Source organism: Polypterus senegalus, chromosome 9 (genome assembly GCF_016835505.1).
Source record: "Polypterus senegalus isolate Bchr_013 chromosome 9, ASM1683550v1, whole genome shotgun sequence".
Taxonomy (NCBI): Eukaryota; Metazoa; Chordata; class Cladistia; order Polypteriformes; family Polypteridae; genus Polypterus; species Polypterus senegalus.
The window spans coordinates 18,219,715-18,244,317 of NC_053162.1; the positions used below are offsets into that span (position 1 = coordinate 18,219,715).

General features: G+C 39.4%; 1 protein-coding gene across 2 annotated transcripts in view; it reads right to left on the minus strand.

The window, feature by feature from the left end:
• The window catches only part of LOC120535132 (astrotactin-2-like), a 2,291,264-nt gene that overhangs the window by 49,410 nt on the left and 2,217,251 nt on the right, over positions 1–24,603 (minus strand). The window lies entirely within an intron of this gene.

A 24,603-nucleotide genomic window follows, 5' to 3' on the forward strand; every position in this document is an offset into this window, starting at 1 on the left:
ACCGCATCACTCTGATCCACCACCTTACCTGCTGACCCGGAGCTGCCATTCTGTCCACCACATCAGGACCCCATCCTTACACCTATTCCCGTGGCTATGGTCACCCTCTTGTCAACTTCACCTTACCAGCCCTCTGTCCCGTCATAAACTCATTAGCAGTATGGATGCTGTCCAATTTGTCCTCCTTGTTTGTCCATCTTCAATTATCGTTCATGTTCTGTTCTGTTCCATTTCATTTCATTTTGTTTCGTTCCATTTCATTCCATTCCTTCTTTCTATTCTCCCTTTTATTCACCAAAACCCTCTGATTGCTGGGCTTTTGACAACCGGAAATCATGAATTAATAATCACACATGCCTGCACGAGCGCACTATTACAAACTATTCACATTAATCATCCCACACTTGTATCACAACATGGATGCAGCCAACAATTTTAGCTTGAAATTTCAGCACAGATTTTAAAATTTTTGGAAAAATAAAATTAAAAAAGAATTATGTTTATTTCATTTGAACTACAATCAGCCACAGATGCTCTGCTTCCAACAACTAACAACAGCATGTGAATCTTTTAATCACTTGAGTTAGAATCTTCTGTCTATGAAGGCAATTGCAGCTGCATAAAATTGTAAAATGGTATTAAAAACATGTTTTATGCAGACCATAATTCTGTTTTCACTGATGTTTTTGAATATGACACTGTTATACAATAGATAAGACTATATTTAATGAAGTGATCAGAAAATGTATTCATGCTCAAACCAGCTAACCAAGTCTCCGAACACTCCTGAATGTTATGCCATTTAAAAATATAACTTTGGCAGCAGTTCAGTACTTGGAAGTTTTGTCATTTTATTGGTGTTTACATTTAAAATTGTAAGAAGTAACAGAATCTCAATGTGTCGCTTTTAATATGGATGAGCTATTTGGCAATGTAAAGCCTATCAGGCTACACTCAACTGATCCTCTGTCTTCGTTATTACCGGTTAAGGGCTTTGGTTTATCCTGCCTTCTGCGTGTATGATTTACTATAAAATGAGGTCTGTGTGTTATAGTATAATACTTTTTGTCATCCTTTAGAAAATCAGTTTAAGTTTAGATGACTTAAAAAAGACCATCTGAGGAAAAATGCAAACTACTAGAAACCCAAACAACAGTCATTTCAAGCACAAAGGCTGGTACTGAAAAAATGTTAAAATAAATTAATATAGCAAGGTGAATAAGCTCCCCTTTATGAAAAAAATGGAGTAACTCAAAATTCTATTCTTCTGTTGCTACACTCAATTTTCAATTTCTAGGGCTGGAGATAATCAGCATGGAATGCAAGGCAGGAGCCAACACTGGTTTCATGTCATTTTGTGTTTTATTTGACCTGAACTGTATCAGTTCCTTAAAACTGCAGTTCCACCAGGTAGCACGCATGTCCTGCACTTCTGAACCTGTTAATTTTAATCTCTTACTGTCTTGTTCAGTACACGACCTTTCCCAAAACTTTCAATTGAATTAGACAAGTTTTATACTGGATGGAAGAGACAAACAGAATTTATTGAAGCAGAGTAGTACCATATTCAATTTTGGTTACTAACAGGTTAGGCAGTTGGATGAAATGAATTAGCTGTATTGACTGGCACTCCATCTACAGTTCTCTTTGCATCCAACCCTACTGTGAAAGGCCATGGCTCCTACAACCCTCATATGGATTAAGCAGATGATTAGGAAGGTTTAATAATGAATAGAGGGGATGAATAGAATTTATTGAAATTGGACCAGTGCCATGTTCTGGTTTGGTTGCTACATGGATGAACAGTTCGATGAACTGAATTAGCTGTAATATACTGTTCACTCCTGCCATGTTACTGTGATAGTCCATGGCATCTACAACCCTCAGTTGGATTAAGAAGGTTCTGTATGGGATGGGTGAGATGATTAGAATTTAGTGCAATGGACCATGCCATATCCAGTTTTGGTTACTACCTGTATGAACTGTTGGATGAACTAAATTAGCTGTGATATACTGTACTGTTCACTCCTGCATTTAACCTAATGTTACTGTGATAGGCTATGGTTCCTGTAACCCTCAGATGGATTAAGAAGATGATTAAGCAGTTTTTATACTTAATAGAGGAGATGAATAGAGTTTATTGAAATTGGACGTGTGCCATGTGCAGGTTTGAGTACTACATGGATAAACAGTTGGATGAACTGAATTAGCTGTGTTAGATTGGCACTCCACCTAGTGTTGGCTCCTGCCCTGCACTCAATGCTACTCTGATAGTCCATGGCACCTACAACCCTCAATTGGATTAAGAAGGTTCTATATGGGATGGATGAGATGATTAGGATTTATTGCAGTGGACCATGCCATACTCAGTGTTGGTTACAACCTGGATGAACTGTTGCATGAACTGAATTAGCTGTGATATACTGTTCACTCCTGCCTTGTACCAATACTACTGTGATAGGCCATGATTCCCATTTTGTGTTTTATTTGACCTGAACTGTATCAGTTCCTTAAAACTGCAGTTCCACCAGGTAGCACGCATGTCCTGCACTTCTGTAATCAGTCAGGTACTATAGGTGTCAGTTATGGCTTCTAGCGGATGCTACTGAACTCAAAGGCTGCCTGTGAGGCAAAAATAAGCAACAGTAAAATGTATTCTTTACTAGTGTTGATCAACAAATTTCGCCAAAGTGTTATTTGCAGTGAATTAGGCACGTTCACGTTTGCCCTTGTTTGTCGAATTATTTACTGATAATTCAGCTAGTTTATGAAAACTTTTTTCCTCAGCACCCCATAATGCTATGCGAGGCCAGCATGCCATTCCACAGAGCTGTAACAGCCTATATTGGATGGGGCTGCCCCCAAGTATATAATGCTGATCATTTGCATTACAGACTCTGTAGGACTTAGTTAGTGGTAGAATAGATAAGTAAATATTGCTGGTCCTCAACATTTTACTTTTATTAAATTTACACAGCATAAATAATAAGTTATCTCTGCTAGTCACCAGATGTGCAGATTGAGCTTCGAGTTCCAGTAAAAGAGAAGGAGCTGCGTGCCATACAAATCCATATTTAGCAACATGGAGATAAAAAACAATCCTTGAAGGAGCCTGACATGCCTTACACAAACACAGGAGACTCTATGAAATAATAATAATAGCGAAAGATTTATTAGTGTTTACAAGTGCAAAGTATCATCACAAACAGTTTGGAGAGCCTTCAGCGTGACTTCAAAAAACCGAAAGAGCCAGCAGCTTCAATCATGACAAGCCACACTGAATTTTTTTGCCTTTAAAAGACCTTTGTATTTTTTCTGACTTTTGACTATAATTTCAGCATTTCCGCATTGTTTTGACGCAATATATGATTGCGTATCTCTGACTGCGTTCTTTCTTCTTTGCTGTCATGGAGGCACGGTGGTGCAGTGGTTCGCACTGCTGCCGCACAGCTCAGATCACCTTTGTGCCCATAATAATCTGTCCAGAGTAGTTGGCAGACACTTCCCTAACCCCCAGGGACACTTTAAAGATGATTGCCAGTCATATCCAGTTCAGTTTATCCTTCGCCATTAACTTCAATGCAGTTCGGCGAGTTCGGAGGTATTTGCAAACACTTCCGTGATTTCTCCAAACTCCAGGTGAAACAAACACCTTGGAGTTCGCTCCTCACTATTCTTTGCACAAGAGATTTACCAGGTTGGTTATGTATGAAAGTATGTTCTGTTATTTGGTGTACATTACTCACATTGCATCCTGTCTCATGCCTCAATGTAAAAGTCATGTAACGTGAGATCTGTACAAGTAAATGTATTATGCATCAGCACAGAAAAATTAATTTGCATTACTGTAAATCATCTTGGCTGCCTCCAACAATGCATATGGCTCACAACAGTCCATCAGTGGTAATTACACCATAATATATTCTGAAAGAAACAATAGTTTTTCCAATATGAAAACTCCACTCTTTTCAGTCAACATTCCCTACCCTGGGTAATTCTTTGGAATTAGCTGACATCCCCGAAAAACAAAACTCTTATATCTGCGTGCTTTATACTGTTATATACATGGTGAAAATGGTATGAGGCCTCCTAAAAACCACATAAAACCAGGCTAGGATCTCTACTGACCAGCCCAGAAGAGGTTCACCCATGCCAGCTTACTCCAACTACTAATAGTAGGCTTTGGCCTAGCTAGGCCCCAAACATGGAGAAAATGGTATTTAAAGTTTAAAATATCAAAATGTGGCTCACAAGGAGGTGAAACAGTGTTGACTGTTGCTACAGCGATCCTTCCCAGAATCATCCATGAGCACATGACATGTGATGCCACCCAAAGTGACAGAATAAATGTTGGCACATACCATTCTTGATCATCCGATAATAGGATTCCTGTGTTAGTGTTATTTTTGAATGTTCTATTCTCGGTTACAGACTAATATCTCTGCTGGCATACAAAATGATGTCTGTTTATTTGTCTTTTCTGGTTGCAACTTTTACCTGTTTTCCTCGACCACGTCTCATCTTTCGAACCTGTTAATATTAATCTCTTACTGTCTTGTTCAGTACACGACCTTTCCCAAAACTTTCAATTGAATTAAACAAGTTTTATACTGGATGGAAGGGACAAACAGAATTTATTGAAGCAGAGTAGTACCATATTCAATTTTGGTTACTACCAGGTTGGGCAGTTGGATGAAATGAATTAGCTGTATTAACTGGCACTCCATCTACAGTTCTCCTTGCATCCAACCCTACTGTGAAAGGCCATGGCTCCTACAACCCTCATATGGATTAAGCAGATGATTAGGAAGGTTTAATAATGAATAGAGGGGATGAATAGAATTTATTGAAATTGGACCAGTGCCATGTTCTGGTTTGGTTGCTACATGGATGAACAGTTCGATGAACTGAATTAGCTGTAATATACTGTTCACTCCTGCCATGTTACTGTGATAGTCCATGGCATCTACAACCCTCAGTTGGATTAAGAAGGTTCTGTATGGGATGAGTGAGATGATTAGAATTTACTGCAATGGACCATGCCATATCCAGTTTTGGTTACTACCTGTATGAACTGTTGGATGAACTAAATTAGCTGTGATATACTGTACTGTTCACTCCTGCATTTAACCTAATGTTACTGTGATAGGCTATGGTTCCTGTAACCCTCAGATGGATTAAGAAGATGATTAAGCAGTTTTTATACTTAATAGAGGGGATGAATAGAGTTTATTGAAATTGGACGTGTGCCATGTGCAGGTTTGAGTACTACATGGATAAACAGTTGGATGAACTGAATTAGCTGTGTTAGATTGGCACTCCACCTAGTGTTGGCTCCTGCCCTACACCCAATGCTACTCTGATAGTCCATGGCACCTACAACCCTCAATTGGATTAAGAAGGTTCTATATGGGATGGATGAGATGATTAGGATTTATTGCAGTGGACCATGCCATACTCAGTGTTGGTTACAACCTGGATGAACTGTTGCATGAACTGAATTAGCTGTGATATACTGTTCACTCCTGCCTGGTACCAATACTACTGTGATAGGCCATGATTCCCACAACCCTCAGGTGGATTAAGCAAGTTTTATACTGGATAGATGGGATAAATAGAATTTATTGCAACTGACCAGTGCTATATTCAGGTTTGCTTATCACTGGGATGAACTGTTGAATAAACAGAATTATATGTGATGGACTGACACTCCATCTAGTGTTGACTCTTCTACCCAAGGCTACTGTGACAGTCCAATGCACCTACAACCTTCAACTGGATTAAGAAGGTTGTATACAGGATGAATGGGATAAATAGAATTTATTGCACTGGGCTAGTGCCATATTCAGGTTTGGTTACAACCTAGATGAACAATTGGATAAACTGAATTAACTGTGAGGATGTGACACTCCATCTAGATTGGTGCCTACACTGAACTAAATGCTACCATGATATGACAAGGTTCCTACAACCCTAAAATGGATTAAGCAGGTTATGTACTGGATAGAGGGGATGGACAGAATCTATTGCAATAGACCAGTGCCATGTTCAGGTTTGGTTTCTACGTGGATGAGCAGTTGGATGAACTGAATTAGCTGTGATGGACTGGCACTTCATCTAGTGTTGGCTCCTAGTGATACTAAACGCCTACTACAACTCTAAACTGGATTAAGCAGGTTTTATACTGGATGTTTGGGATGAGTGGAATTACTTGCAATGAACCAGTGCCATATTCAGGTTTGGTTATTTCCTTCCATCCAATGTTTCTTAGATAGACTCTGATCTCCTATGACACTTAAATGAATTAAGTGGATTTGAAATGCAATGGATGGATATACAGAATTGATTAATTAGTTCCTGCCTTGCACTTGATGCTGCCAAGATAGTCTGAGACATCCTTTAATTGAATTTAGTAACAATGGATGGTTACCTTGAAAGTAATACAATCTACTAGTGAAGCTCACCAATCTGTGTATTTATTCCATTTACAGTATCTGCTGTATACAGATACATAGGATAAACATTCTACCATTATATCTGATGGCAGTGTGCTCTGTTTTAAACAATAGCCAGAAAGCTGTTTCTCAGCAGGACACAAAGCAGTATATTATGTTTCATGGTGCTCCTTTCCAATTTTACAGGCGGAGGAGAACAGATGTAAAGGGACACCAAAAGCCCATCCAAGGTCACTGAACGAATGAGTTAGGAAGCTGGACTCCAATTCAAACCACAAATTTCCTCTCTCATTGACCTTTGTTCTTACCACAAGACCACAATGCTATCATAATATGTAATTAAAGACGGCCAACCTTTAATTTGTAAACAGTTCTAATTATACAGAAAAAAATTCACGCATTTGACTTGAATCAGAAAATTAACAAACTCTAAACAGGCTGTGTACAACAGTTGTCAGTTGAGCGCCAGAATGAAGCAGACAGGCGAGTGACAAATGTAGGCTTGGCGCAGACTCTGAAACAGATGGAGGGATAACTGTCAATGGATTTCATTATGAAAAAGAAAGGAATATTGGTCAACTTTATACAGACACTGTGTCTATCTACAGTTTCTATTAGGAAATGCTGCTTTTGAGAAATTCCAATTATTAGCCGTACATGAAACTTGTAATGGGATATTGTAAATTCACAAAGATGTTTTAAGGAGAATACAAACTAGAGTGCTAATCTATTAATACACAGAAACCTGCTGTAGATCAAACAAAGAGAAGAGATCACATGAAGCACAGTCTATACTACACGCACAATTCCAAATAACTTGGGACAGTATGGAAAATTCTCCCTGGACTATACTGAAAACAGTATGATATATTATTTGATGTTTTACCTTGCGATTTACATTATTTTTTTCAAAATACACACACAAGTCAAAAGTGAAGATTGCAACACACTTTGAAAATGCTGGGAGAGTTGACCAGTGTGTTAGATTACCATTTCTTTTAATAGAACTTATTAAGCATTTGGACACTGAAGACACAAGTTGGTTAAGATTAGGAAGTGGACTTTTTCCCCAATTCATCCATCATGCAGGTCTTCAGCTGCACAATTGTATGGAGCCTTCATCGCTTTATTTTTCACTTCATAATACACATTTTTAGTCGGAGACAAGTCAGGACTGCAGGCAGGCCAATTTTGGACCTGCACTCTGCTTACACAGCCATGCACTTGTAATCTGGGAAGAATGTGGAAAATGCTGGGACGTCCCTGGAAAGGATGATGTCTGGATAGCAAAACTTGCACATATCCTTCTGTATTAACAGTGCCCTCATTGATATGCAAGTTACCCATGCCATGGGCGCGTACACGCCCCCGTACCATGACAGACGCCTGCTTTGGGACCTGACACTGATAAAAGCTTCGGTGGTCCTTTTTCTCTTTCAGCTGGGAAACTCAATGGCTCTTTTTTCTAAAAACTATTTGAAATGTTGACTCATCGAACCACTAAACACGATTCCACGGTGCTAATTTCCATCCCAGATGAGACTGAGCCCAGAGAAGTTGGTGGCACTTCTGCCCATTGTTGAAGTAGGCCTTCTGCTTTGTGTAGTAAAGACATACAGTAAGCTGCATTGGTGGATGCAGTGGTGAAGACTGATAAAGGTTTACCAGAATATTCCCAAAAGCTCATTTTATGTTATCCGTTACGGACACATGATGGCTTTTAGGACAGTGGTGTCTGAGGGAACAGAAATCATACGCATTCAGAAGTGGTTTTTGACCTTGCCCTTTACACACCGAGATTTGACCCTGAATTTTTGAATGATATTGTGCACTGTAGAGAGTAATATGTCCAAAATTCCAAAATTTGAGGATTTTTGTTCTCAAAGTGCTGGATTGTTCACTGACACATCTGTTTGCATATTTGTACTCTTTGCACTTGAAGGACTAGGCATTTTTTGGAAGCTCTTTATATACAATAACACGATCGCCTTGCCATTTTAACATCATCTTCACACTTTAACTTATTACTTCGTTGTTTGTCCTAAACTAGCCCAAATCCCAACGCTTTTGGAGTATTTTGCAAATGTTTCAGAATAAACATATATCTTTAAAATACAATGCAGTTTATTGCGTAAAACATGCAAGTCTGCAATAGAAATAAAATACTGCACTACTTCTTTATATTCCTTGTTTTGTACACCAGTAAATATAATTTATCATCAATACATTAACAACCCAATTGTCCTTGATTCACTTAGAATATGGGACCAATGTAGGACCCACTTCACGTTAGAGAATATTTCATCTGTGGCATCTCAACACTTTTTTCCACCCACTCAAACTTTTTAAAGTTGTTAATGTTTGGAATATGTATGGGATTAAATCATTCAGAGATTTGTACATAAATAATGTCTTTGTATCCTATGAACAATTACATTCTAAATTTAGCTTCCCACCAATACAATTTTTCCACTATCTCCAAATTAGAAACTTTGCTAAATGAAATCTGCCCAGTTTTCCTTACCTCCCACCTATTTCTATTCCAGAATAGATACTGATCAGTCTTGAAGAGTCAGGCAGCATTTCTATAATATATAAAACCATTTTAAAGTCCCTTCATTTCAAAGATTCCAGAGTACAGTGGGAAAAGGATCTCTTACTCAACATTTCAGAAAAGGAGTGGAAGGCAGCCATGCACAGAATTCACTCCAAATCTCTAAAGTCTCTCTCACAATACTTGCTAATTTATTCAAGGTATCTATGATTCTGTGTTTGACGAAAACGTTTCCAACTGTGCCTTATAGAAATTTACAAGTATATACTTAAATGAAGTTATAACAATGAATTATTAAACAGTGATAAGAACTGCATGTAACTAAAGGCTTAACTAAATCTTGAGGCCTTTGCCTCATCTTAGAGAGGCCACCAAAATAGTTGCTAAGGGTAAAATGAAGTAGATGAGTAACAAACACCCCTCCAGAAAGTGCAAATAAACTAATGGGAAAGCCTAAACACCCCTCCGGTGCTAAAATCAATAGAAGAGTCCGCAGATCACCCTTATTTATAAGGCAATATTCAAATTAATGGGAGAGTCAAATGGAGTGAAAAACACCAGTGACACTTGTTGATTGGATGAAGCTTTGCATATTATGCATATTAAGAGTTAGATGACATGAAGTATTGGATGAAGTAATGTAACAGAAAAACATATAAAGGTACAGTAGATGAATTGTTTTATTGATTGCGCACTCCATGGACTGAGACATTTGTGCATATCTGTGTACAAATAAAGAATTGTTCTAAATTTTCATCTGGTTTCTGTGAAAGACTTCTTTGAAAACAGAGGAAAATTTTCCCACTACAGCCCCTGTTTTGTTGTTGAACTCCTTTAAAAGTAACAGTCTAGATCCCTTGTGCTAATTCGTTTTAGGTCATCTCTTAATCTCTGTTTGTGAAAATCGAAAAGGCTCAACTCCTTGATTTTTCCTCAGACCTCTATATATAATAAGCACTCACTTGTTCGTCAGATGCAGTTCTGCCACTAGAATGTCACATAGCTGATAGAATTTCTTCCTTGCTGTTTATGTAAACAACCTGATAACAAAATGTGGCAATAAAATTGTTCCTTTTCATCTGTGGACTAATGACACATTTAAAAATAAGTAAAACTGCTGGGACAACTCAGTGTACATACTGTAGATAACACAGAGTAGTATGTACACATCGATCGGTTCCTTAGGAGAGTCACATTATTTGGAGCTCTGGGTTGAATCTGAGTAATGCATTCAATTTCGTTATATCATTATGAACACACAATACCTTGTACATAATGAAATGTGTAACATGCCATGCAATTAGGTATTCATCATCCTACTTTTAAGTTTCTCATATACGAAGTATCGGGAAAGTATTGTAATCGAACAAAGATTTGATGTCGAGATTTTGATGAATAACAACGTTTTAGAACTCCCTGACTTTCTCATATGCAAAGTATAGGGAAAGTATTGGAATCCTCCAAAAATTCCATTTCGAGATTTTGATTTTGTTTTAGACCTCCCCGAGTCCAAAAATACAATTTATGGAATTATGCCTGTGTGTGTGTGTGTGTGTGTGTGTGTGTGTGTGTGTGTAAACCTGATAACTTGAGTACACTTTCACTTAGGTAATCTTGCATACAGGTATTAGGTACAAAACAAAGATATCTATCAACTTTTGGGCTATTTCCGCCAACCAGAAGTGGTAATTTATCTTTTATTCATGCGGCTGCAGAGTCCGATTTATTCAACTTTACTTTTATAATAATTGTTCAATATATTATCAATTTGATTTGTTGTTGATGGTTATTTAATGTACATAACATAAAAATATAATCATTGTCTTTTGGTTTACTCCTCAAATATCCATCCCCATATCTGAGTATATGAGAAAGTCTAGGAGAGACCACTCCAGATTTGTTAGTTACGAATCTTTGTTGAAGCATTTAAAGCTGAAGTTCATTGTCATGCATACAACCCAGTAAGAATCCAGTGCAATGCAACCAACAGACAGTGAAGGAGAACCCAGACAGTGAGTTCATTAAATATGGCATTAGGCGGCATGTTAAGAGCACACATCAGATACTGTACATTCATGCAGTTGTTAGTACAAGAGGCTGTTGAGTAGGCTTATGACCAGAGGATAAAATCTGTGTGGTACTTTCTTACCTAATTAATATTGTAACACACGAAGGCATACATATTTAGTAATGAATATTTAAATTAAATGTTAATTTCTCAAAGTTGTAACAGATGCAAAATATCCATATTTGACATCATCAGTACATTTTCAGGTTACAAAATCTGTGGCTGTGACTCAATTGTATGGCTTCAGAGTTTCTGAAAGTGGTGTGAAGCTCAGGGCCTGAGAATGTCTGAAGTTACCCGAGGGCATCCAGGACCTGATAGCGCATGTCTGCATTTAGCACTTTGTGAAGAGAGGCGGGAGAAAGCAACAATAGTATTGTGTGATGTATTGTTGCCATGTAACTTTAAAGCAATGGAATTTGAGAGATAATACTCAAAAAAAGTCTTTTTGTCATGAAAGAAAAGTTTTACTTTGCAAAGGCTTATAAGCTGCCATCTTGTTTTGCCCTATTATGAAGGTTCATTAACAGATTGACTTGTGTACATGCGGCTTTAAGAAATGTAGTTATGTGCTGTTTATGAATGAGCCATTACGAAATGAAGAGGAGTGTGATCATCACTTGGATTCTAAGGTTAACTTGAATTTTTAAGCTTATGTTTTTTATCTAAATGTATTTTATCATTCACAAGACATATTTGACATCAGTTCAATTTCCTTAGCGTTACATTTTTTCTCAAAAAAACTTGTGAAAAGCGTTGCATTTTTTGGCTTGAAAAATGACATTTTTATTAAATCTCATCTTTCCACTGTAAAACGTGCAAAACACTAAAAGTACAAAGTCAGAAGTGTAGAAAGTATAATAATGATATAAATAATAATATAGTAATATGAACAGCACACTGTGCATATGCGAGTGATGCAAGTGTTCTTTTCGGATTCCCAGAAACCCTTTTGGTTTCACTGACCATTTCAGTTTCATTGCCTGAAGACAGACTCACTTCATCTTACGAGGCTAGGAAAAGACTCGTCTACACCGTTGCACCAGGTAACGCTTGGATCTGATGCCTCAATGCGTGAAGACAGATTCACTTCATCATCACTGCTGATGAGAGGTATTTCTTACAAGACGCCATAATGAGGCTAGGAGAAGATGCCTCTACACTGTTGCCCAGGTAACGCTCAGACCTGACACTTACACAAGACACACTTACTGTATACCGTTGCCAGAGTAACGCTCGGCGCTAACACTGTTGGCACTTTTATAGCCTGAGTAAACATTGGGTCTTATGCGAGACGCATCTATACTGTTGCCCGAGTGACACTCTGGACTAACACATTCAGCATACATACATACATACATACAGCCCGAGTGACGCTTGGGTGTAACGCTAAGGTGGTTAAGGGAGACGATCTCTTCCCAAGGGTACAGTCTGACATGAATGAGAACAATTGGCTAGCTAAGGTAAGAGATGAGCTTCTCGTAAGTCAAACCAACACATACTTTGTGGGGTTGTAAATAATTACAAAATGTCCACCTCATCCTTGGATAGAGACATGGCTAATCATCATTGTAGATGGTCTGCCCTCTGCAGAGCATTTTAGCTTAAGGGATTAAAAGAGACATATATTTGATGAAGAATATTTTCTTCTATTTTTCCCAGACACTGATGTTAAGAACAACTATGGCTCATTGCAAACTGCTATTTCATTTCATGTTTCTGTCTTTATAATCCTTTATAAAATAAGTATTAAAAAAAAAAACATTCTTTAAAGCAAAACAAAGCTACCATACGTTTTCAATTGTAGTATTATGACTGGAACATTGACAGAATGTGCTAGTATATTGTATAAATTACACAAGCCACATTATTTTATCTTCATATAAAAAAATGAATTGGTTCTCATTTTCAAAGCATATTTTCCAATGAAATTAGGTGTCACTTGATTGTTAAGAACTGGCTAATGTTGTCTGTCTTTGTTAAGAACAAAATGTTCCGTTGGAATTATTTCTCATAAATGGAATGGTTATCTAGGACATATTATTTATGGTATTCATAAATAGGAAATTGTAACCTCAGTGGGTAACAGTTACATGTTCATATCAAATTAAACATCAAAGATGGTGTACATGTATAGATATACAGCACTGCATATACAGAAAGGGGCCAGATGGTGTTTCATCCCACATCCTGAAAACCTTCTCGTATGAACCGTCTCTCCTTCATTCACAGATATTTTCAGCATATATGATTATGTTACTTAAAATACAGGAAAAAATATCCAAAGAATTTGCATTTGCTGCTTTTGTTTAACTTTACAACATCACAAACTGAATGATTCACCAGTGATATTTCTTTTAAGATTATCTCAGAATAATGTAAAAAATATTCTGTTCCTGCAAAAAGAATTACATTAAAATGAATTCCATTCTAATACTGAACTATGTAAAAGGCTCAAAGCACTTCACAAAATAGAGTGCAGATAAACAGAAAAGCACCAAAAGAACAATAATAATACATTTTATTTATATAGCAACTTCCCCATGCTCAAATATTATAATCATACCAAAACAAATGTATCCACGCATTTTGCCTTTTTCATTTCAAGATGATGGGACAGTATAGCCTATGAGTGTTGGTAAATTAGACATTATTTATTGCATTTGCTGTATTTTAGGAGTGCCCAACTCTGATCCTAGATGCCACAGTAGCTACAGGTTTTCATTCCAACAATTTTCAAATTAGTGACCAGTTTCAGTGAGCAGTGTTTTGCTGCTAATTGACTTCATTTCATTGATTTTCTATTTAAGACTTTCAATCAGGGTGAGTAACGCCGGTCCTGGAGGGTTGCAATGACTGCAGGTTCTTGTTTCAACTCAGTTGCTTCATGAGAAGTCAATTATTGCAAATGAAGCATTTATTCCTATCTATCTATCTATCTATCTATCTATCTATCTATCTATCTATCTATCTATCTATCTATCTATCTATCATATAGTCCCTTTCACATCTATTTATCAATTTATTTATCTATCTATTATATAGTGCCTTTCATATCTATCTACCAATTGCTCAAATGATATTTTTTCTGTTTCATTTTAATTGTCTTGCATGTTAAGATTTTGAAAACTTAATTGCTTGAAATAGCAATAGCTGCAGTCACTATTTTTAATAGCTTGTTATTAGCAATAATATCTGTGTGGATTCTTCATGCACTATTTGGTTTAATAAAGTACTTAGGAGGAAAGTTACGAACTGAGAATTACTCATCCATTTTAGGCTTCCAATCATTTGGGTTATTTCATTAGGAAATAAAAATCTACGATTTAAGAACCACCTGACATAGCAGAGTTAAAATACAAACAAGCCATGAAATTAAATAAGCAAATGGGTTGGAACAAAAACCAGCAGCTACTGTGGCTTTCCAGTACCAACACTGATCCCCGTTACTGCATATGATAACAAGAGAGCTGGTGTTTTTTTTTTATTCTTGATTTTCTTTCCTTTCCTTTCCAGTTTTGTTCCACCACCATCCTGATCAAAGTATTGTGTGCCTGCTTGTAATGTTGTAGCGGAAGGTAATGCTCCAACTGTTGAAGGGCCTCACTGAATCGAATCTTCTAGGATAAAACGTTAAAACAGTAAGAGACTACTTAAGCGCGTTTATGTCAGGTATTTTGCCTAGACAGGTTGGGTGGTGTTTGACCTCATATCCCCAGTAGACGTTGGGTTTTGCCCTCCTCAGCTATCTGACCGTATTTTCAGGCTTATCATTAGAGACTTAAAAACACATCTATACAAAAAAGACTCTACTATATCAATTTCTAGTATATCTATGTTATGTAAGTGTGTATTGATTTATTCTGACTTACTGTTTTTGGTATATCATTTATTCATTCTTTTTTTTTTATCTGCGTTTCTTTTCTTTGACATCTTGTAAAACATTTTGAGCTATTGAAATGTTGCTCTTCTTCATTTCATCTAAAGTCCCTCCTTTGGTTATTTGTATTTAATTTATCTCAAATGTTCAATTGTTTTTATTTTGTATTTAGTTTTTATTATGGCTGACCTTGCACCTTCTTCTCAGTCACTCCAAGGTGCTCTTATCCGTGTTCTGCTGTAATATGTTTCCTTAACGGACCTGTTAATTTTTTTAAGAAAGAGCTTTGTACAGTATATAGTTTTAAAGAATGAATAAGACGATGTAGTGTTTTAAATGCATATGTTAAGCTTTGCTATAATAAGTTGCCCTTCCTTTCTTTTCTATTTCATGTGCGTGCAGCGATTACAAGTACTTTTAATTATATATGTGTATTTCATTATGTCCTCTTATGCAGGTAGGCTCTTTTGTTGTTAAAACAGATTTATTAGCATCAAACCATCCATCTTCCTATCTTCTTAACCTGCTTATCCAGGGCAGTATTGGAGCCTATCCTAGCAATCATAGCAAGTAAGGCAAGAACAACACCAGTGATTAATATGTTGAATATACACGCACACACACGCATACACACACACACACACACTAGGGATAGTTTAACAATGCCAATCCACCACACCTGCATATCTTTGGACTGTGGGAGGACACCGGAGCATTTGGAGGAAACTCACACAGACAAAGGAAGCACATGCAAACTCCATGCAGGGAGCACTCAGGATGTGAACAATGGTTTCCTCACTGCAAGGCAGCAACGCTACCACAATGCCACACTACATTTATTATTATGTTTGATATAACGATATTTTGATATATTGTGATGTGTATATGATATCAATGTATACAGCATTTAAATATATTGCAGTTTGTTAAACTAATGTATTATAGTCGCACTAAGTTTGGCAGAGAAGAGTGATTACGAGTAACGAGAAGCTGACTGCTTTTAATTATTGTTTTTGTTGTCTTCTTATTCAGGGATGTTGGCTACCTCAGTGAATAAAAAGCTTTCAAATACCAATGTGACTCTATTGAGGTCTTTCAGATTTCATTTGAACACAATGCAAAGTAGAAGCCATGAGTAGGGTACAGTGGTAGAGCGAGGACTGGCTACACTGGCAACTGCGTTATTTGTATACATACACTTAATGGCCACATCATTAGCTTCATCATCTTGTTACTGGAAATAGCATGATTCAAAGAACTAACCATGTGACTCCAACTCAATATATATTTATATAAATATACTAGCCATTCCCCGCAGCTCTGCCCGTGTAGTAGTAAAACAGGACAAACTTTAAAAATCAATAAACAAAAGGTATCGCTAGCAAAGCGGAGGCAAGTTACGCTCCAAAACACAGAGGTACACTGACTCCCCACTCCTGACGTTGCGCTTCCCCCTCCCCTCAGCCCACAGCCTCGGATTAGCACGACTATATCGACCTGCAAGCAAGCTATGATTCTTAGTGTGATGAGAGAAGTTGCAAAATTTCCCAGAATGTTCAATTAAATTATAGAAAAAAACCCAATCTAAATTCATTAAGTAGTTCTCTTGTTCGCTAATTAAGTGGATGTAAGATACGCCCCGAAGCTGGCGCAAGAGTGAGGGGTGCCCTACCCCCGTCCCCTCGACATGCTGCATCTCTCTCATATTCATGGAAATAAATCATTACTACAAGTGAACTATGATACTTAGCGAAATGAGAGAAGTCACAAAATCAAACGGAATGTTCAAGCAAATTCTAGAAAAAACCCGATCTAAATCCATTATGTAGTTCTCTCGTTCGCTAACTAAGCGGATATAAGATATGCCCCGAGGCTGGAGCGTGAGTGAGGGGGGGGCCCCCGCCTCCATCCCCTCGACATGCTGAACCTCTCTCGTATTCACGCAAATAAATCGTTACTGCAAGTGAACTATGATACTTAGCGAGATGAGAGAAGTCACAAAATCAAACGGAATGTTCAAGCAAATTCTAGAAAAAACCCGATCTAAATCCATTATGTAGTTTTCTCGTTCGCTAACTAAGCGGATATAAGATATGCCCCGAGGCTGGCGCGCGAGTGAGGGGGGGCCCCCGCCTCCATCCCCTCGACATGCTGAATCTCTCTCGTATTCACGCAAATAAATCGTTACTGCAAGTGAACTATGATACTTAGCGAGATGAGAGGAGTCACAAAATCAAACGGAATGTTCAAGCAAATTCTAGAAAAAACCCTATCTAAATCCATTATGTAGTTCTCTCTTTCGCTAACTAAGCGGATATAAGATTTGCCCCGAGGCTGGCACGCGAGTGACGGGGGGCCCCCGCCTCCATCCCCTCAACACGATGAGTCTCTCTCGTATTCACGCAAATAAATCGTTACTACAAGTGAACTATGATACTTAGCGAGATGAGAGAAGTCACATAATCAAACGGAATGTTCAAGCAAATTCTAGAAAAAACCCGATCTAAATCCATTATGTAGTTCTCTCGTTCGCTAACTAAGCGGATATAAGATATGCCCCGAGGCTGGCGCGCGAGTGAGGGGGTCCCCGCCTCCATCCCCTCCACATGCTGAATCTCTCTCGTATTCATGCAAATAAATCGTTACTGCAAGTGAACTATGATACTTAGCGAGATGAGAGAAGTAACAAAATCAAACGGAATGTTCAAGCAAATTCTAGAAAAAACCCGATCTAAATCCATTATGTAGTTCTCTCTTTCGCTAACTAAGCGGATATAAGATTTGCCCCGAGGCTGGCACGCGAGTGACGGGGGGCTCCCGCCTCCATCCCCTCGACACGATGAGTCTCTCTCGTATTTACACAAATAAATCGTTACAACAAGTGAACTATGATACTTAGCGAGATGAGAGAAGTCACATAATCAAACGGAATGTTCAAGCAAAGTCTAGAAAAATCCCGATCTAAATCTGTCAAGTAGTTCTCTCGTGAAAGAGGACATACAGACAGATGTTGGATTTTATATATATAGAGACATTGACTCGATTCTCTACTTTTATTTGCCCTCAGGTGACTGCGCTGTGATTAGCAGCAGCACCTCAGTTGTAATGGCAGTTAAACACTAAGTGGAGCCTAATTATAAAAGATGAACCATGATAACTACAAAATGCTCTTTGATAGAGAGATAACATTGGTAAAGTGCTCCAGACTTATAATTCATAATCTTCATTATTGTGGACTGCTGACAAAATTGAATAGTTCCAGATGTAGCCCAACACACGGATTTATACTAAGACGTAGCTGTTTAAATACTGATCTTTCTGCAGAGCTTTAAATAATTTTTAAATGAAACATAATGCATATAAAGAAATCATGTACAGTAGTATATTACAAATGAAGAGAGTTAGACTGAAAGATTTTTTATCTTCTTACTTTACACATTTATTCAAATTAACTGCAGCATAGTTAGGATTTTGGTCAATTTAATTACTTAATAATCATAATAAAAAAAGACTAGCCTGTTATAAATGCAACTTATTTCTTGTGCAATCTAATCATGTAATAATGTGAAATTTCTGTTCTGATAAAATGAGGTCATCTGCATTTAAATATTAATATAACACTGAGAAATAACTCATACTAAGCATGAATTCAAGTGCTCTCTGAGGCTAAAGATCTGCGCTGGCATCCCGAAGGTTGCCGGTTCGAATCCCCATCACTGCCAAAAGAGATGCTACTCTGCTGGGCCCTTGAGCAAGGCCCTTAACCTTCAATTCTCCGTGGGCGCTGTACATTGGCTGACCCTGCGCTCTGACCCCAAGGGGTATGTGAAAAGATGCATATCACTGTGTGTTGTCCTGTATAACTATGTATGTGACAAATAAATAAAGAATTATTAATTATATTAAGTCTGCATTTACAGTGTAATTCCAAAAAAAAGTCCAATTCCAAAAATGTTGGAAAATGCTCAAAAAACAAAAAGGAGTGATTTGTAAATTAACTTTGACTTGTATTCAAACAAAAAATACAAAAAGTATTTCATGTTTTACCTAATCATCTGCATAGTTTTTTGAAGATATGCACGTATATACTGTATGTTTTTCTGAAACTTGCTGTTCTACCTTTCTAAGAAGAGTTGAAATCTAAATAATCAACATAGACCTCAGTGTTAACATTTGCAGTGTGCCTTGCAATGCAGATGTCTCTATTATATGCCATTTGGTATGGGATTCATAGAAGTAGTGTTAATGTTTGGCATGTACCATCTGTTGGAATGACAAATTCAATGCATTTTATTACTAAAAATGTTTGTGATGCATCATCTGTTGGAATGACAGAGACATAGCAACTGGATGAACACACAGACAGACTCACAGACACGTAACCTTTTATTAAGGTGGATTGTGGCCTGCAACACATTCCAAAAAGGTGGGGACAGGAGTACGTTAGGATTAAGAATGATGACAAGTTGAAATAACAGGGTGATGTGAAACATGTAATATAATCATGTTCTCCATCATGTTAAGTACAGTACAAGAATGGGTCAAGACTTGTCAATTTATCAATGAATAATCCTGCACTTTGAGAATGATGGATTTTGGACATTTCATCCTTGGCACTGTACAACAAGATTCAAGGAATCTGGTCAAATCTTGTTGCTTAAAGGGCAAGGCTGAAGACCACTTCTGAATGCATGTGATCTCCGATCTCTTAGACGTCCGTGTCTGGATGGATATCATGACATGGGCTCAGAAATACTTCAGTAAACCTTTGTCAGTCAACACTATTTGCCACTGCATCCACTGATTAAGGTAAGACTTTGCAATGCGAAGCAGAACCCTTACATCAACACTGTCTACAAAGATCTGCTGACTTCTCTGGGCTCGGCCTTTTCCGAGATGGACAGTAGCACAGTAGAAACTTGTTTTATGGTCCAAAGGGTCAACACTTCAGATATTTTTTGGAAAAACCAGCTGTTGCTGTTCTCCAGGCCATAGAGGAATAGGGCCACCCAAGCTGTTATCAGTGTCATGTCTAAAAGCCAGTGTCTGATAGGGCATGGGGGTGTGTATCAGTGCCCATGTCATGGGTAACTTGTACATCTGTGAGGGCACCAATAATGCAGAAAGATATGTACCGTATAAATTTTGGAACAAAATCTGCTGCTATCCAGATGTCGTGTTTTTCACAGATATCTCAGTATTTTCCAGCAGAACAACCCCAAAGAAAATCTTGCCATGATTTACAAATACGTGGCTCAGAAGGCAGAGAGCACGGGTACTCAATTGGCCTGGCTGCAGCCCTAATCTATGTGGTGCATCATGAAGTCCAAAATGTGGAAATGAAGTTCCGGTTTGATTGCACATCTGAAGGCCTCTATAATAGACAAAAGGGGGAAAAAATCCATTTGCAAAACTTAAACAATTTGTGTTTTCAGTACCCAAGCACTCAATCTATGTTATTAATAGAAATGGTGATGTAACAAACTGGTAGATACTATACAGTCCCAACTGTTTTGTGTTGACATGAGTGTTAAATTATGTGTTGGTGTTGTTAGATTTTTGATATGGTTCAAGTTGAATAGAATTTTCACTGCTTTTTGCTTTTATTAGCATTTTCCATACCATCCCAACCATATTGGAATTGTGGTTGTACCATATAAGTTTAATATAAAATAGTAGACTTCAGGTCAAGGTAAGCATGCACTGGTACATGACTGGTTTGCCACACGACAAAACAGCTCGGGATGCTGGTTGGAAACCCCTCCAAGGCAGACATACAATCCAGCCCCACCCTCCAGAAATGACCAACTATCTGCCACAGCCAGGTGTTATATGGGTATCCCCTTGGCCAGCCACTCGGGTACTCAGCAGTGAGGATCCTGTGAGCTTGATCAACCTCAGGGAATCACACCTCATGGCCACAGTGCCGTAACTGACGCTCCCTCAAAATACAGGTAATGTGCCTCATTTGGGACTCCATGAGCAACCACGTTACCTGAAGATTCTCTGAAGAGCCACAGTACTGAAGGAGTCCAATCTTCATCTCCATGTCTCGCAACCATAGCAAAACAGGGATCATAAGGACTCTAAAGGCTTGGACTTTCATCCTTTTGCAGAGATATTGGGCACGCCAAACACCCCTTTCCAGTGACCTCATGACCTCCCATGCTCTCCCAATCCATTTACTGACTTCATTGAAGGAGTCTCCAGAGATATAGATGTCACTGCCGAGGTACGTAAACCTCTCGACGTGGTCGACACTCTCTCCGCAGACTGACATAACACTGCTAATGGCTGTGCCCAAGAGGTCATTAAAGGCCTGGATCTTGGTTTTTATCCAGGACACTCGCAAGCACAGACACTCAGACTCCTCACTCAGTCTCTCAAGAGCCCCATTCAGAGCCTCCATTGACTCTGCAAAGATTACCATACTTCCCCAACAATAAGCCACCCCACATTATACTTAGCATTTACAGTTTGGCGCCACCATGAGTGGCAGCCTTTCCAGCAGCTCTGCGTACGACTTTATATTTCTACCTTTTTCTCTATCTCACCGATCATTCCTACCACTTTCTTTTATGTGGACACGCTTCCTGGACACTTTTTACTACTTGGAAATGGATTTTTACACGCTGAGACTCGTCTATTCAGGTAGTCAACTTTAAGAGCTGAGAACAAAGGCACATGTCGGTGTGGTTCCCTATTTACCTGAGAAGGTAAGAAGGCGGTATTGTGGTAGCAGAGCTGGCGTTAAGCTAAAGGCTAAGCGGCCAGCGAGGAAGGGGCGATACAAGCCTTCGGTGACTGTGATACTGGGAAATGTGAACTCACTACCAAATAAGATCGACGAACTGACTGTGCTGGTGAAAAATGTCAGGACCTATGCAGTTTGTTGTGTTTTTGTGAAACGTGGCTAACAACTACCATCTTAGATGCTAACGTGGAGCTACCCGGGTTTAGCACAGTTAGAGTGGACAGAGACGCAAATAACTGCGGGAAGCAGAGAGGAGTAGGACTCACTCTCTATGTCAATACAAGGTGGTGCACCTCAGGACATGTAAAGGTTAATATCTCCACTTGCTGCAGGGACATCGCACTGTTGGGCCGTAAGTCTGCGTCCCTATTACTTACCCAGAGAGTTTGGACACGTGATTGTTGTTATTGCTTACATCCCCCCTCAAGTGAACGCGAAGATGGCGGGTGACGTCATCCATTCCACAGTTGCTAAGTTACAAACACAGCACCCTGAGGCTCTTGTGCTAATCACTGCAGACTTTAACCATGTGACGCTGGACAAAACATTACCTGCCTTCTCCCACTATGTGGACTGTAACACCTGGTGAAATAGGACTATCGACCTACTGTATGCAAACTTTAAAGACGCCTGCGCTTGGGAAAGCAGATCATAACCTGGTTCTGCTTCAGCCTCACTACAAACCAAGAGTGAGGGCGCTACCTACAACCACACGCTCAGTGGTCCCCTGAGGCAGAGCAGGCTCTGAGAGACTGTTTTGGAACTACGGACTGGAATATCCTGCAGGGATCATATAGTGAGAACATTGAAGAGGTTGTTGACTGCACTACTGACTACATCAACTTCTGTATGGACATTGTAGTTCTAATAAGAACAGTATGCTACTAAGATAACAACAAGCCATGGATTACAAGTGACATCAAGGGCCTTTTGAACCAGAAAAAAAGGGTTATCAAAGGTGTGGTGATCAGCATGAGCTCAAGCGTGTGCAGAAGGAACTCCGAGTCCAGCTCAAGGCGGTGAAGGAGCAGTACAGGAGAAAACTGGAGCAGAAGTTGTAGAATAACAGCATGAAGGAAGTATAGGATGGGATGAAGATCATCACTGGCTGCAGATTGAAGCAGAGTGCCACCATTGAGATACCCGTTGAGAGAGCAAACCTGATGAACAACTTCTTTAACAGGTTTGACCACCCTAACCCACTCTCACCTCAGAATACTGCACCCTCCACCCATCCTTCTGCTGATACCAGCATAGGAGAGAGTTTCCCCCCACCCACAATTACAGCAACCCAGGTAAGCAGAGAGCTGAGGAGAAGGAGTATCGCCACGACTGCTGAAGGCCTGTGCGTTGGAGCTGGGGAGTCCTCTACAGAGTATCTTCAACCAGAGCCTGGAGCCAAGTCCCTAGGCTTTGGAAAACATCTTGCATTACCCCAGTCCCAAAGGTATCACGTCCTGGTGAGCCGAATGACTTCAAGCCTGTTGCCCTGACGTCACATGTGATGAAGATCATGGAGCGGCTGCTGCTGCTTCACCACCTGAGGCCACAGGTCCACCACGCCCTCGACCCTCTGCAGTTCGCAAACCAGGAGAAGGTGGGAGCAGAGGATGCCATCATCTATATGCTACACTGATCCCTCTCCCACAGTGGTGCAGTAAGAATTATGTTTCTGGACTTCTCTAGCGCCTTCAACACCATCCAACCTCTGCTCCTCAGGGACAAGCTGACTGAGATAGGAGTAGATTCACACCTGGTGGCATGGATCGTGGACTATCTTACAGACAGACCTCAGTATTGTGGTCAGCAACACAGGAGCGCCGCAGGGGACTGTACTTTCTCCGGTCCTGTTCAGCCTATATACATTGGACTTCCAATACAACTTGGAGTCCTGCCACGTGCAAAAGTTCGCTGATGACACTGCTATTGTGGGCTGCATCAGGAGTGGGCAGGAGGAGGAGTATAGGAACCTAATCAAGGACTTTGTTAAATGGTGCGATTCAAACCACCTACAACTGAACACCAGCAAAACCAAGGAGCTGGGGGTTGATTTTAGGAGGACCTGGCCCCTCATGGACCCCGTGATCATCAGAGGTGACTGTGCAGAGGGTACAGACCTATAAATACCTGGGAGTGCAGCTGGAGGATAAATTGGACTGGACTGCCAATACTGATGCTATGTGCAAGAAAGGATAGAGCCGACTATACTTCCTTAGAAGGCTGGCGTCCTTCAACATCTGCAATAAGATGCTGCAGATGTTCTACCAGACGGTTGTGGCGAGTGCCCTCTTCTATGCGGTGGTGTGCTGGGGAGGCAGCATAAAGAAGTGGGACGCCTCATGCCTGGACAAACTGGTGAGGAAGGCAGGCTCTATTGTAGGCATGGAGCTGGACAGTTTGACATCTGTGGCAGAGTGACGGGCGCTGAGCAGGCTCCTGCCAATCATGGAGAATCCACTGCATCCACTGAACAGGATCATCTCCAGGCAGAGGAGTAGCTTCAGTGACAGACTTTTGTCACTGTCCTGCTCCACTGACAGACTGAGGAGATCGTTCCTCCCCCACACTATGCGACTCTTCAATTCCACCCGGGGGGGTAAACGTTAACATTATTCAAAGTTATTGACTGTTATACCTACATTTTTATCACTCTTGAATTTAATATTGTTCTTTATGTATGCTGCTGCTGGAGTATGTGAATTACCCCTTAGGATTAATAAAGTATCTACTGTATCTATCTATCTATCTATCTATCTATCTATCTATCTATCTATCTATCTATCTATCTATCTATCTATCTATCTATCTATCTATCTATCATAAACCGCCCAATTCTATAAGCCACAGAAAATGCTCATTAATGTGTTTAAACTCGATAAGCTGCCCCATGTT